The sequence below is a fragment of the Nicotiana tabacum genome, chromosome 3, assembly GCF_000715075.1.
Source record: "Nicotiana tabacum cultivar K326 chromosome 3, ASM71507v2, whole genome shotgun sequence".
NCBI classification, from domain to species: Eukaryota; Viridiplantae; Streptophyta; class Magnoliopsida; order Solanales; family Solanaceae; genus Nicotiana; species Nicotiana tabacum.
This window is the reverse complement of record NC_134082.1, coordinates 56369936-56384293: the sequence shown is the minus strand read 5'-3', so window position 1 is coordinate 56384293 and position 14358 is coordinate 56369936.

The window sequence follows — 14358 nt, the reverse complement described above, 5'->3', positions numbered from 1 at the left end:
ACTTGCTTTTGCTTTGAGGCATTCACAGCACCGCCTCTCCCACTTATTGTTGTAACCGCCATCACATGATTGTTATTTCCACCCTTCGGGTTTACTATCGTATCACTTGGTAGAGCACCCTTCGGGCGAGTATTCAATGACTGAGAGATTTAGCCTAATTGCACCTCCAAGTTTCGGATAGAGGTGTTGTGAGAAGCTAGCTGTGCATTCGAATCCGCATTCCTCTTCATCATCTGCTCAAACATCATTTCAATTCTACCCATATCATTACCAGAGGAACTAGGACCTTGAAAAGGGAAAGGGGGTGGATTGTTCGGTTGTTGGTACATTGGGGGCCTTTGAAATCCTTGCCCCCGATTGCCTTGGTTTTCATTGTTGTTCCACCGCCTTGATTGTTGTTGTTGCCCCAGTTTTTGTTATTTCCATTCCAGTTGCCTTGGTTATTGTTCTGATTACCCCAATTGTTGTTTTGGTTGTCGTTCCAATTGCCACCACTTTGTTGTTGATTGCCCCCATTTCTTTGGGGTCACCATTGTTGGTTTGAAGAGTTGCCTCTATTGCCTTGATAGTTGTTGACATATTGTACCTCTTCACTTTGGTCATCATAACCATCATTTTGACACCCATCATATTAATCAACAAATTGCTTAGAATTTCCTTGATTTTGTTGCCTCATTTGCCTTCTCTTGTTGACAAGCATACTAACACCCTCCATGGAATTCACTTGGCGAGGATTCTGAACGTGTTGCAACTGTGCCTTAGCCAATTAATTCATCATAGTGGTAAGTTCAGCTATCGCTTGCCCGTGATCATGTAATTCCTTTTGTAAATGGATAACCGTAGGGTCACCTTGAGGCACATTTTCTCTACTCTTTCATGTTGAAGAAGTGTCTGACATTTCATTAAGTACATCACATGCCTCCTCATAAGAAAGTTTCATAAAATTGCCCCCGGCCAATTGGTTCACAATGCATTGATTTGTAGTATTTATGTGTTAGAAGGTTTGTTGGATCATGGCCTCGGTCATATCATTATTTGGGCACTCCTTGACCATCGTTCTATACCGCTCCCAAATCTCATGCAAAGGTTCCGTTGGCTCTTGCTTAAAGGCTAATATTTCATCTCGAAGTGCCGCCATATGACTAGGAGAGAAGAATTTGGCAATAAACGTATCCTCCAACTCATCCCAAGTTGTGATGGAATGGTTGGGGAGTCTCTCAAGCCAATCCAATGCCTTTCCTCGAAGTGAGAATGGGAAAAATCCCAATCTCAATGCATCCTCGGACACATTCGTCTATTTTCTCCCCCAGCATGTATCTACGAACCCTTTGAGATGTTTGTAGGCATTTTGATTTGTAGCGCCCGTGAAGTACCAACGCTGCTTAAGTAAGGTTAACATTACATTGGTTATCTGAAAGTTGCCCACCCAGATTCGGGGTGGGACAATAGCACTTGCGTAGCCCTGGTTCGGTAATACTCTAGGAGCCACTCTTGGAGGAACCGGGGGAGGGTCTAGAATATTGTCATTTGGATTAGCATTGGCATTATGGCCTCTCCGTTGACCTTGAGGTGCAAGAGGCACCTCATCTTGCTCAAGATCATCTACCTCCTCCCCCGCTATCACGTTTCCAATAGGATCATTAGCATTATTTAAAGCCATGTTAGTACCTGAGTAATGACACAAACAAGTAAGTAACAAAGAAGGAAAGAAGAACAATACACAAAACTAACTAAATAGATAGCCAAAATAGTTAGCTCCCCGGCAACGGCACCAAAAAGTGATCGCTACCAACTCCACACTACTAAAAGGTAGGAAGAGAGGGTCGCAATAGCTTTTACCCGATATGAGGGTCGGGATCGATTTCCACAGGGAGCTAGGAATGGAGTCGAGTATCTATCTAGACTAGAGTTGTGTATTTGTTCCTAATGTCACTTCCATACATTTTTGGGTTTTCGATTATAAACTACTATTATCAAACTATTAATTGAAACTAGATTATGCTACGAGATAATTGCTAAGTTGTATCTAATGGGAAGAAAGGCACTAGGTTCATGACATTACCTAGGTGGCTAATTGACGGGTAGATATTACTAAGGTTCGATTGACATAATTGGGGCTTATGCTATAACCATTGCACAATTTTACCCACTCTCACACCTCTCGGTAGAGAGAGTGATTCTGCCCAATTGATTCTCTCGAGACCAAACGGATAGGCAAATTAGCTCAAGCAACTAGGGTTCAAGTTGGGTAATTACTCTCTCGAGGTTTTACCCTTTAATTGGGACTATCAATTCTCTTGAGTCCATCCCAATTCCTTGTTAGGTCAATTTTGGAGACTTACGCTCTCTTTCTCAAGAAGAGCCAAGTCAACTTAGCACAAATCAGTGTTTGCAACCACCAATTCATATATTAAACCATAAAATTGACCCAAATAACAAACACTCATAGTCAATCTAACAATAGATGGCAACACCCATCAACTACCCACACTAGGGTTGAGCCACAACCCTAGCTAATGGGTTTATCTACTCATGCTTGAAGGAGAAAATAGAGAAATAGATGAAGAACAAGGCATATTAATTAAATGCTAAATTAAAATACAAGAATCTATCATTAATTTGAAGCTAAGATGCCAAAAATGGCTACAGATAAAGTTCCCACGAGCGCAGCTAAGTTCTGGATATATCTGATGACCTAAAAATGGTAAAATATTCTATTTATAATAGGCTGGAAAAACTAGACAAAAATACCTCTGCGGGGTCAGCGCGGGCCGTATAAAATGGACCGCGGCCGCGCTAGGCTCTTGGACTTCAATTCTGGGCTCTCTGAATCGGGCTCTGCGGACCGCGTAGAATGGATCGTGGCCGCAGAGGCAGCTATCGCGGTCCGCACAACCATGACTGCGGACCGCATTGGCATTTTCCATCTCTCTGAATATCTCTTCTGCTGACCGCACAAAAAGGTAGTACGGTCGCAAAACCTTTACCGCGGACCGCGCAATGTGTACCGCGGTCGCATTGCCTGAAGCCTGGTTTTTTGTCATCTCTCTGAATCTCTCTTCCGCAGACTGCACAGGAAAGCAGTGCGGCTACGGAACCTTCACCGTGGACCGCGCAATGTGGACTGTGGCCGCGTTGCCTGAAGTCTGGTTTTGCCATCTCTCTGAATCACCTAGTGCGGCCGCATTCAACTTTGTGCGGTCCGCACTAGGCCTGTTTGCCCTCAGTTTACTTTGTCTTTGATACTTGAGCAGGTTTCACTCTTTTTGAGTCGATCTTTGACATTTCGTCACTTTGTTGATCAAACCTACAATCAAGCACAACTTATGAGCTTTTTGGGACTATTTTGTAATGATTTATAATCAAAGCATAGGCAAGAATGAGCATGAAACTTGTTAAAATCCCTACTTATCAAGGGACCAAATGATATCGGATTTTGATGAAAATGGTATGGATAGACTCGTGAGTGAATGGGCTTTTTATCTTTGTGACTTTTGTCGGATTCTGAGACGTAGGCCCGGGGCCGGGTTTGAGTGGATTACAGGATTTGTGTCCAATTAAGTCATTTTTCTTGTGGAATTGGTTCTTTGGCCTATATTGATCGCATTGTATTGCTTGTGATTAGATTTGGGATGTGGAGGCCGATTTGGGGTAATTAACATTTCAAAACTTGGTTCTGAGGGTTCGAAACCCCGAACTATATGTTATGTGATTAGTATTGAGGTGACGCACATGCCAAGTGACGAGCGTTCGGGCATGCACCATGAAAATTATGGCCTAGGTTATCCCATGGCACCGTTTAGTGACTCTATCCTATTGATATCCATGCTTTCATCATGTGATAGCGTAGTTGAGCTGTAAATCAAGTTAGATATCATGTTTATGCTTTGTATTTGTATTGTTTGGACCTTTAGCGGTCGTTTCTTGTTGTCATCTCACTAGTTTTTGCTTAATATCCCATACTCGCCATTATCATGCATTTTTATATCAATCTCAGTCTCAGTTAATTATTGATTCATTATATCTTTGTTCCGGGTTATTTTCATAACATTGTGAGCCCATGGTGAGACTGGAGAGTGATGACTGAGTGAGGTCGAGAGCCTGATTTTGAATGACAGTTATGGGCTCAGGTTGCATGCCACAGCAGATATATTAATTATGATAGCGTTTGGGCCTTAGGAGCCCCTCCGGAGTCTGCACACCCATAGTGGATGCGGATAATTTTATTGAGGGATGGATCTTTCCTGGACATGGATCTTGTCCAAAGTATTGTTAACTGGAAATGGATCTTCTCTACAGGGCTGGAATGGTCTTCCTCGATACTGAGTGACTGTTGTTAGTGATGTGTATATATTCTGGGATGGATCTTCCCTAGGCCGGATGGCCATATACAGTACCAAGTGGTTGAGCACTTGAGAGTGGAAGTACATGGTACATTTTATACATCATGTGCATTGGCACGTAGAGGTTAACTAAACTTTATATCACACACTGTCCAGATTTGTATTTACTTTACTACTTGAGCTGAATACTTGAATTGAAAGCATGTCTACTTTTGTGCACAGTTTACTTCTGTTTACTTGTTGAGGTTAAGTTCGTCACTACCTATCAGTCCATAGTTTGGACTTGTTACTTACTGTGTTGGTGTACTCAAGTTATCCCATGCACCTTTTGTGCAGATGCAGGTATCTCTGGCTACAGTAGCGGCTGTTGATATTTTTTGTTGCTGATCATTGGAGTTTCCTGGCGACCGCAACCCTAATTTCTTCTTCTCTATCTTCCCCATAGTTATATTTTGGATTTTTCCCTGACTATGTTAGTCTTATTATTATCAGAACAGTTGTAATAGTTGCTCATGACTCAGTGACACCCTGATGTTTGGGGCTTTACTTTCCGCACTTCTATTTTTGAGTTCAACTCTTGTTTTCTTTTATGAAATTCTGCTAAACATGATGTCTTTTGGCATAGCTTTTAATGAATTATGGTAGTATTGTGGAAGTTGGCTCGCCTAGTACTATTAATAGGACTTCATGACAGGTTTGAGTTTAGGGTCGTGACAAGTTGGTATCAGAGACTAGGTTACATAGGTCTCACGAGTCATGAGCGGGTTTAGTAGAGCCTTGCAGATCAGTACAGAGACGTTTGTACTTATCTTCAAGAGGCTGCAGAACCCTTAGGAAACTTCATATTCTTGAATTCTTATGGTACAAATCTGTTGATACTAGTAATTAAACTTCTGTTATTCTATTCTCTTATAGATGGTGAGGACACGTGCTACCGGCCAGGATGGAAAACCACCAGTTGGGGCCGCGAGAGGTCGAGGTCCCGGTAGAGGTCGTGGTAGAGGCAGGGGTGTAGCCCGCACAGCAGCAAGGGCAGCACCTACAGATCCACCAGTTGCCCCAGTTCAGGATCAGGTCCTAGTTGTGTATTCACCAGCGGGACCAGTTTAGGCTCCAATTGTGCCCTTCGTAATTCCAGGTCTTCAGGAGACCTTAGCTCAGATTCTGACCTTGTGCACTAGTCTTGCTCAATTGGTTTCTGTTTCAACTATAGCAGCCATTTCCTTGGCTGGGGAGGCACTCAGACTCCACTGTCTACACACCCGAGCAGGTTGTTTCGGGATTTCAGACATCGGGGGCACCGCCAGCCCAGCCGGTTGCAACTTCTCAAGACTATGTGGTTCCTGCCATGCATGAGGATGAGCAGCGTAGATTGGAGAGGTTTGGTAGACTTCAGTCTCTGACTTTCAGTGGTGCAGAGGGAGAGGATGCCCAGGGTTTCTTTGATAAGTGTCAGGGGATCCTCCGTACATTGAGTATTTTGGAGACCAGTGGGGTCTCGTTCACTACTTTTTAGTTCTCTAGAGCTGCCTTCACTTGGTGGGAGGCTTATGAAAGGCGTAAGCCAGTTGGTGCAGCACCCCTTACCTGGAAGCAGTTCTCTGTTATCTTTCCAGAGAAGTATGTACCATAGTCTCACAGAGAGGAACGGCGCAGATAGTTTGAGCAGTTGCGTTAGGATAATATGATTGTGATGCAATATGAGATGAGATTTCTAAGTTGGATCATAATGCTAGTGGCTGGTTCCCACAGATAGGGAGAGGAACAGGAGGTTCATTGATGCCTCACATATCAGCTGTGGATTCTTCTAACTAAAGAGAGGGTGTCTGGTATTTCTTTTGAGGAGGTTTTTGACATTGCTCGGGATATAAAGTCGGTTCGCCACCAGGAGCGAGTAGAGAAGGAGGCCAAGAGGCCTCGTGGATCCGGTAGTTTTGGTGGTGTTCCTTTGGGAGGTCAGTTTTAACACAGCAGGGATCGTCCATTCAGGCATGCTCAGATGGCTTGTCCAGCTCACCGTGGTGCATTATCTGGTCATTGTTCTCACAGTTCTAAGCAGGTCCACTCATCTCTCAGTGCCCTTTCGGTTCAGAGTTCGTATTAGGCACCATCAGCTTAGGGTTCATCTATGCCTAGTCCTTCTAGCGAGTATCCTAGTGCTCAGGGATCCCTTTAGTCCCCACCGCCATTTGCAAGGAGAGGTTGCTTTGAGTGTGGAGATTTGGTTTATACAAGAGTTTATGTCCCCGCCTTATGGGAGGTTCATCCCAGTAGAGGAGTCAGCCTTCAGCTTCAACACCAGTTACTTCACCACCCGTCCAGCCAACTCGAGGTGGAGGTCAGTCAGCTAGGGGTCGCCTTAGAGTGGGAGGCCGATCAGGTGGTGGTTAGGCCCGTTTCTATGCACTTCCTGCCAGACCAAATGTTATTGCTTCAGATGTTGTGATCACAGGTATTACCTCAGTTTGCCACTGGGATGCCTCTGTATTATTTGATCCTGGTTCCATTTTTTCATATGTGTCGTCATATTTTTCTCATTATTTGGATACACCTACGAGTCTCTTGTTTTATCTGTTCATATATCTACTCTTGTGGGCAATACTATTGTTGTGGACCGAGTATATCGGTTATGTGTAATGACTATTGGGGGACTAGAGAATAGAGTCGATCTGTTGTTACTTAGTATGGGTGACTTTAATGTAATATTAGGCATGGATTGGTTGTCTCTGTGTCATGCTATTCTGGACTGTCACTCTAAGACGGTGACATTGGCTATGCCGGGATAGCCACTAATTGAGTGGTGAGGTTCATTGGATTGTGTCCCTAGTAGAGTGATTTCGTTCTTGAAAGCCCATCAAATAGTTGGGAAGGGTTGTCTTTCTTATTTGGCTCTTGTCAGGGATGTCAGTGCAGACATTCCTACAATTGATTCAGTTTCGGTGGTGAGAGATTTTCTGGATATGTTTCCTGCAGACCTACCCTGCATGTCGCCGGACAGGGATATTGACTTTGGTATTGATTTGGTGCCATGCACTCAGCCCATTTCTATTCCACCGTATCATAAGGCACTGGCAGAGTTAAAGAAATTGAAGGAGCAGCTTTAGGAACTCTTTGATAAGGAGTTTATTTGGCCTAGTGTGTCACTTTGGGATGCACCTATTCTTTTTATGAAGAAGAATGATGGCACTATGAGAATGTGCATTTATTACAGGCAGTTGAACAAAGGCACAATCAAGAACAAGTATCATTTGCCTCGTATTGATGATTTATTTGACCAGCTTTAGGGAGCGAGGGTGTTCTCCAAGATTGATTTGAGGTCAGGGTATCACCAGTTGAAGATTAGGGACTCGGACATTCTTAAGACAGCTTTCAGGACCCAATATGGTCATTATGAGTTCCTTGTGATGTCTTTTGGGCTGACCAATGCCCTAGAAGTGTTCATGCATTTGATGAACAATGTGTTTCAGCCTTATCTCGACTCGTCTGTTATTGTATTCATTGGTGATATCCTGGTGTACTCTCATAGCCAAGAGAAGCATGCCCAGTATTTGCAAATTGTGTTGCAGTGGTTGAGGGAGGAGAAGCTTTATGCTAAGTTCTCCAAGTTTGAGTTTTGGCTCAATTTAGTGGCGTTCTTAGGGCACGGTGTACAGTGAGGGTATTCAGGTTGATCCTAAGAAGATAGAGGTGGTCTAGAGTTGGCCTAGACCATCCTCAACCACATAGATTTATAGCTTTCTTGGTTTGGCGGGTTATTACCGTCGGTTCGTGCAAGGTTTCTTTTCTATTGCATCGCCCTTGACCAGATTGACCCAAAAGGGTGCTCCTTTTAGGTGATCGGATGAGTGTGAGGTGAGCTTTCAGAAGCACAAGACTGACTTGACCGCAGCTCTAGTGTTAGTTCTACCATCATCTTCAGCTTATTATACAGTATATTGTGATGCTTTTTGGGTCGGCATTTCTTGTGTGTCGATGCAGGAGGGTAGAGTGATTGCTTATACTTCATGCCAGTTGAAGCCCCATGAGAAGAACTACCTTGTTCATGATTTAGAGTTGGATGCCATTGTTCACGCGTTGAAGATATGGAGGCACTATCTCTATGGTGTGTCTTGTAAGGTGTTTACTGATCATTGTAGACTCTAGCATTTGTTTAAATAGAAGGATCTCAATTTGAGGCAGCGGAGATGGTTGGAGCTGCTAAAGGACTATGATATTACTATTTTGTACCATCCGAAAAAGGTCAATATGGTGGCCGATGCCTTGAGTAGAAAGGCAGTGAGTATGGGTAGTCTTGCATTCCTTCATGTTGGTGAGAGACCTCTTGCAGTCGTTGTTCAAGCCTTGGCCAATCTGTTTGTGAGGTTGGATATTTCAGAGCCCAATTGGGTCCAAGCTTGTGTTGTTTCTCGGTCTTCCTTATTCAATCGTATTAAAGAGCGCCAGTATAATGATCCTCCTTTTCTTGTCCTCAAGGACAAGGTTCTGCATGATGATGTCAGAGATGTGACTATTGGTGATGACGGGGTATTGAGGATGCAGGGTCGGATATGTATGCCCAATGTATATGGGCTTTGGGAGTTGATTCTTGAGAAAGCCTGTAATTCACGGTATTCCATCCATCCGGGTGCCGCGAAGATGCATCAGGATTTGAGGCAGCACTATTGGTGGAGGAGGATGAAGAAATACATAGTTGGGTTTGTTACTTGGTCTTTCAACTGTCAGCAGGTAAAATATGAGCATTAGAGATTGGGTGGCTTGCTTCAGCAGATAGAGATTCCTAAGTGGAAGTGGGAGCGGATCACCATAGATTTTGTAGTTGGGCTCCCATGGACTTCGAGGAAGTTCGATGCCATTTGGATGATTCTGGATCGGCTGACCAAGTCCTCGAACATCATTCGTGTGTGTACTACTTACTCTTCAGAGCGGTTGGCCGAGATTTACATTAGAGAGATTGTTTGCCTTCTGGGGTGCCCGTCTCTATCATTTTCGATAGAGGTACTCAGCTTACATCACAGTTTTTAAGAGTTGTGCAGTGAGAGTTTGGCACTCGGGTTGAGTTGATCATATTATTTCACCCTTAGATGAACGGACAGTCCGAGCGCACTATTTAGATATTGGAGGACATGATATGCGCTTGTGTCATTGATTTTGGGGGTTCATGGGAACAGCTTTTGCCATTCGCGGAGTTTGCTTACAACAATAGTTATCAGTTGAGTATTCAGATGTCTCTGTATGAGGCTTTATATGGGAGGTGGTGTAGATCTCCAGTGGGTTGATTTAATCCGGGTGAGGCTAGGCTTCTGGGTACAAACTTGGTTCAGGATGCATTGGACAAGGTGAAATTGATCCAGGAGAGGGTTCGCACGGCGTAGTCGAGACAAAAGAGTTATGCTAACAGAAAGGTTCGTGATGTGTCTTACATGGTTGGGGAGAAGGTTTTGCTGCAGGTTTCACCCATAAAGGGTGTTATGAGATTTGGGAAGAAGGGCAAGTTGAGCCCTTGATTTATTGGGCCGTTTGAGGTGCTCCGGAGGATAGGGGAAGCGACCTATGAGCTTGCTTTTTCACCCAACTTATCGAGTGTGAATTTGGTTTTTCATGTTTCTATGTTTCGGAAGTATATCAGCGATCTATCTCATATTTTGGATTTCAGCATGGTTCAGCTGGATGGTGATTTGACTTATGATGTGGAGCTGGTGGGTATTTTGGAGCGTCAGGTTTGTAAGTTGAGGTCAAAGGATATAGCATTAGTGAAAGTGTAGTGGAGAGGTCAGCCCGTGGAGGAGGCTACTTGGGAGACCGAACGGGGGATGCAGAGCAGATATCCACACCTATTTGAGACTTCAAGTATGTTTCAAGACTCGTTCGAGGATGAACGTTTGTTTAAGAGGGGAAGGTTGTAATGACTCGGCTGGTTGTTTCGAGAGTTATAGTCTCGTTCCCCCGTTTCCTGCTTCTTTTGTGTTCTACTAATGTATTATGTCTTCACGGGTGAGTTGGTTCGGGTTCGGAGTTGTTTTGGAGTGAATTGAGACACTTAGTCTCTTAGGAGAAGGTTTAAGTTGGAAAAGTTGACCGAATGTTGACTTATATGTAAACGATCTTGAATTTGAATTCTTATGATTCTGTTAGCTTCGTTAGGTGATTTTGGACTTAAGAGCGCATCCAGAATGTGATTTGGAGGTCCGTGGTAGAATTAGGCTTGAATTGGCAAAAGTTGGAATTTTTGGTGATTTTGGCCGAAATGGAAATGTTTATATCGGGATCGAAATGGAATTCCGGAAGTTGGAGTAGGTTTGTGGTGTCATTTTTGACTTTTTTGCAAAATTTGAGGTCATTCAGACGTGGTTTGGCAGGTTTCAGCATCGCTTGTGGAATTTAGAAGTTTAGAAATTCTTAGGATTGAATCCGAGTGTAATTTAGTGATTTGATGTTGTTTTGAGTGATTCGAAGGTTCGACTAAGTTCGTATGATGTTATGGGACATGTTGGTATGATTGGTTGGGGTCTCGAGGGCCTCGGGTGAGTTTCGGGTGGTTAACGGAGCATTTTTAGCCTTGAAGAGACTGCTGATAGCTGCTGGTATGTTTCTTCTAATTTCCTTATACGCGATCGCATGAGTATAGCCGCGATCGCGTATGCTTATTTGGGGCATAGGTTAGTTTTTTCTACTTGATACCAGAGTTAGGGACGTGATCACGTATGTGTGTAAGGATGTGCTTCGTGATTGCTTGTAGGAGTAACAGAGCTGAAGAGGATCTAAGGTGATTATTCTCCTTGACAAGGGGTTTATTCAACCTAGTATGTCACCTTGGGGTGCACTTGTTCTATTTGTGAAGAAGAATGATTGCACTATGAGAATGTGCATTGATTACAAGCATTAAACAAAGTGGCAATCAAGAACAAGTATCCTTTGCCTCATATTGATGATTTATTTGACCAGCTTCAGGGAGCGAGGGTGTTCTCCAAGATTGATTTGAGGTCAGGGTATCACCAGTTGAAGATTAGGGACTCAGACATTCTTAAGACACCTTTCAGGCCCGATATAGTCATTATGAGTTCCTTGTGATATCTTTTGGGCTGACCAACACTCCAGAAGCGTTCATGCATTTGATGAACAACGTATTTCAGCCTTATCTCAACTCGTTTGTTATTGTATTCATTGATGATATCCTGGTGTACTCTCGTAGCCAGGAGGAGCATGCCCAGCATTTGCGAATTGTGTTACAGCGGTTGAGGGAGGAGAAACTTTATGCTAAGTTCTCCAAGTGTGAGTTTTGGCTCAGTTCAGTGGCGTTCTTGGGGCAACGGTATCCAGTGATGGTATTCATGTTGATTCAAAGAAGATAGAGGTGGTCCAGAGTTGGCCTAGATCGCCCTCGGCCACAGAGATTCATAGCTTTCTTGGTTTCGCGGGTTATTGCCGTCGGTTCGTGCTTGGTTTCTTTTCTATTGCATCACCCTTGACTAGATTGACCCAAAATGGTGCTCCTTTCAGGTGATCGGCTGAGTGTGAGGCGATCTTTCAAAAGCTCAAGACTGCCTTGACCGCAGCTCCAGTGTTAGTTCTGCCATCAGCTTCAGCTTCTTATACAGTATATTGTGATACTTCTCAGGCTGGCATTGGTTGTGTGTTGATGCAGGAAGGTAGAGTGATTGCTTATGCTTCGCGCCACTTGAAGCCCCATGAAAAGAACTACTTTGTTCATGATTTGGAGTTGGCTGCCATTTTTCACGCATTGAAGATTTGGAGGCACTATCTCTATAGTGTGTGTTGTGAGGTGTTTACTGATCATCGTAGCCTCCAACATTTGTTCAAATAGAAGGATCTCAATTTGAGGAAGCGGAGATGGTTAGAGCTACAAAAGGACTATGATATTACTATTTTGTATCATCCGAAAAAGGCCAATGTGGTGGTCGATACCTTAAGTAGAAAGGCAGTGAGTATGGGTAGTCTTGCATTCCTTCTTGTTGGTGAGAGACCTCTTGTAGTCAATGTTTAGGCCTTGGCCAATCAGTTTGTGAGATTGGATATTTCGGAGCCCAGTTAGGTCCAAGCTTGTGTGGTTTCTTTGTCTTCCTTATTTGATCGCATTAGAGAGCGTCAGTATGATGATCCTCATTTGTTATTCCTCAAGGACAAGGTTCTGCATGAAGATGCTAGAGATGTGACTATTGGTGATGACGGGGTATTGAGGATACAGGGCCGGATATGTGTGCCCAATGTAGATGGGCTTCAAGAGTTGATTCTTGAGGAGGCCCATAGTTTGCGGTATTCCATCCATTCGGGTGCTGCGAAGATGTATAATAATTTGAGGCAGCACTATTGGTTGAGGAGGATGAAGAAAGACATAGTTGGGTTTGTAGCTCGGTGTCTCAAGTGTCAGCAGGTGAATATGAGCATCAGAGACCGGGTGGCTTGCTTCAGCAAATAGAGATTCCAGAGTAGAAGTGGGAGCAGATCACCATGGATTTCATAGTTGGGCTCCCATGGACTTCGAGGAAGTTTGATGTCATTTGGGTGATTGTGGATCGGCTGACCAAGTCCGCGCACTTCATTCCTATGTGTACTACTTACTCTTCAAAGCGGTTGGCTGAGATTTACATCAGAGAGATTTTTTGCCTTTATGGGGTGCCCGTCTCTATCATTTCAGATAGAGGCACTCAGTTTACATTTCAATTTTGGAGGGCCGTGCAGCGAGAGTTGGGAACTCAGGTTGACTTGAGCAAAACATTTCACCCTTAGACGGGCGTACAGTCCGAGCACACTATTCAGATATTGGAGGACATGCTACGCGCTTGTGTCATTGATTTTGGGGGTTCATGGGACCAGTTTCTGCCACTCGCAAAATTTGCTTACAATAACAATTATTAGTCGAGTATTTAGATGGCTTTGTATGAGGCTTTATATGGGAGGCTATGTAGATCCGGTAGGTTGGTTTGAGCCGGGTGAGGCTAGGCTTCTTGATACAAACTTGGTTCAGGATGCATTAGACAAGGTGAAATTGATCCAGGAGCGGCTTCGCACGGTGTAGTCGAGACAAAAGAGTTATGCTGACAGAAAGGTCTGTGATATGTCTTACATGATTGGGGAAAAGGTCTTGCTGCAGGTTTCACTCATGAAGGGTGTTATGAGATTTGGGAAGAAGGGCAAGTTGAGCCCTCATTTTATTGGGCCATTTGAGATGCTTCGGAGGATTAGGGAGGTGACCTATAAGATTGCTTTGCCACCCAGCTTATCGAGTGTGCATCCGGTATTTTATGTTTTTATGCTTCGTAAGTATATTTGCGATCCATCTCATGTTCTGGATCTCAGCAAGGTTCAGTTGGATGGTGATTTGACTTATGATGTGGAGCTGGTGGCTATTTTGGAGTGTGAGGTTCGCAAGTTGAGGTCAAAGGATATAGCATCAGTGAAGGTGTAGTGGAGAGGTCAGCCCATGGAGGAGGCTAATTGGGACACCGAGCGGGAGATGCAGAACAGATATCCACACCTATTTGATACTTCAAGTATGTTTCAAGACTTGTTCGAGGACGAACGTTTGTTTAAGAGGGGGAGGATGTAATGACCCGGCCGGTCGTTTTGAGAGTTATAGTCTCGTTCCCCCATTTCCTGCTTCTTTTGTGTTCTATAGTTTTATTATGTCTTACCGGGTCAGTTGGTTCGGGTTCGAAGTGGTTTTGGAGTAAATTAAGACACTTAGTCTCTTAGGAGAAGGTTTAAGTTGGAAAAGTTGACCGGATGTTGACTTACATGTAAACCATCTTTAAATTGAATTCTTATGATTTTGTTAGCTCTGTTAGGTGATTTTGGACTTAGGAGCGCATCCAGAATGTGATTTGAAGGTCCGTGGTAGAATTAGGCTTGAATTGGCGAAAGTTAGAATTTTGGCGATTTTTGCCGTCAGTGGAAATTTTAATATCGGGGTCAGAATGGAATTTCGGAAGTTGGAGTAGGTTTGTGGTGTTAGTTTTAACTTGTGTACAAAATTTGAGGTCATTCGGATGTGGTTTGG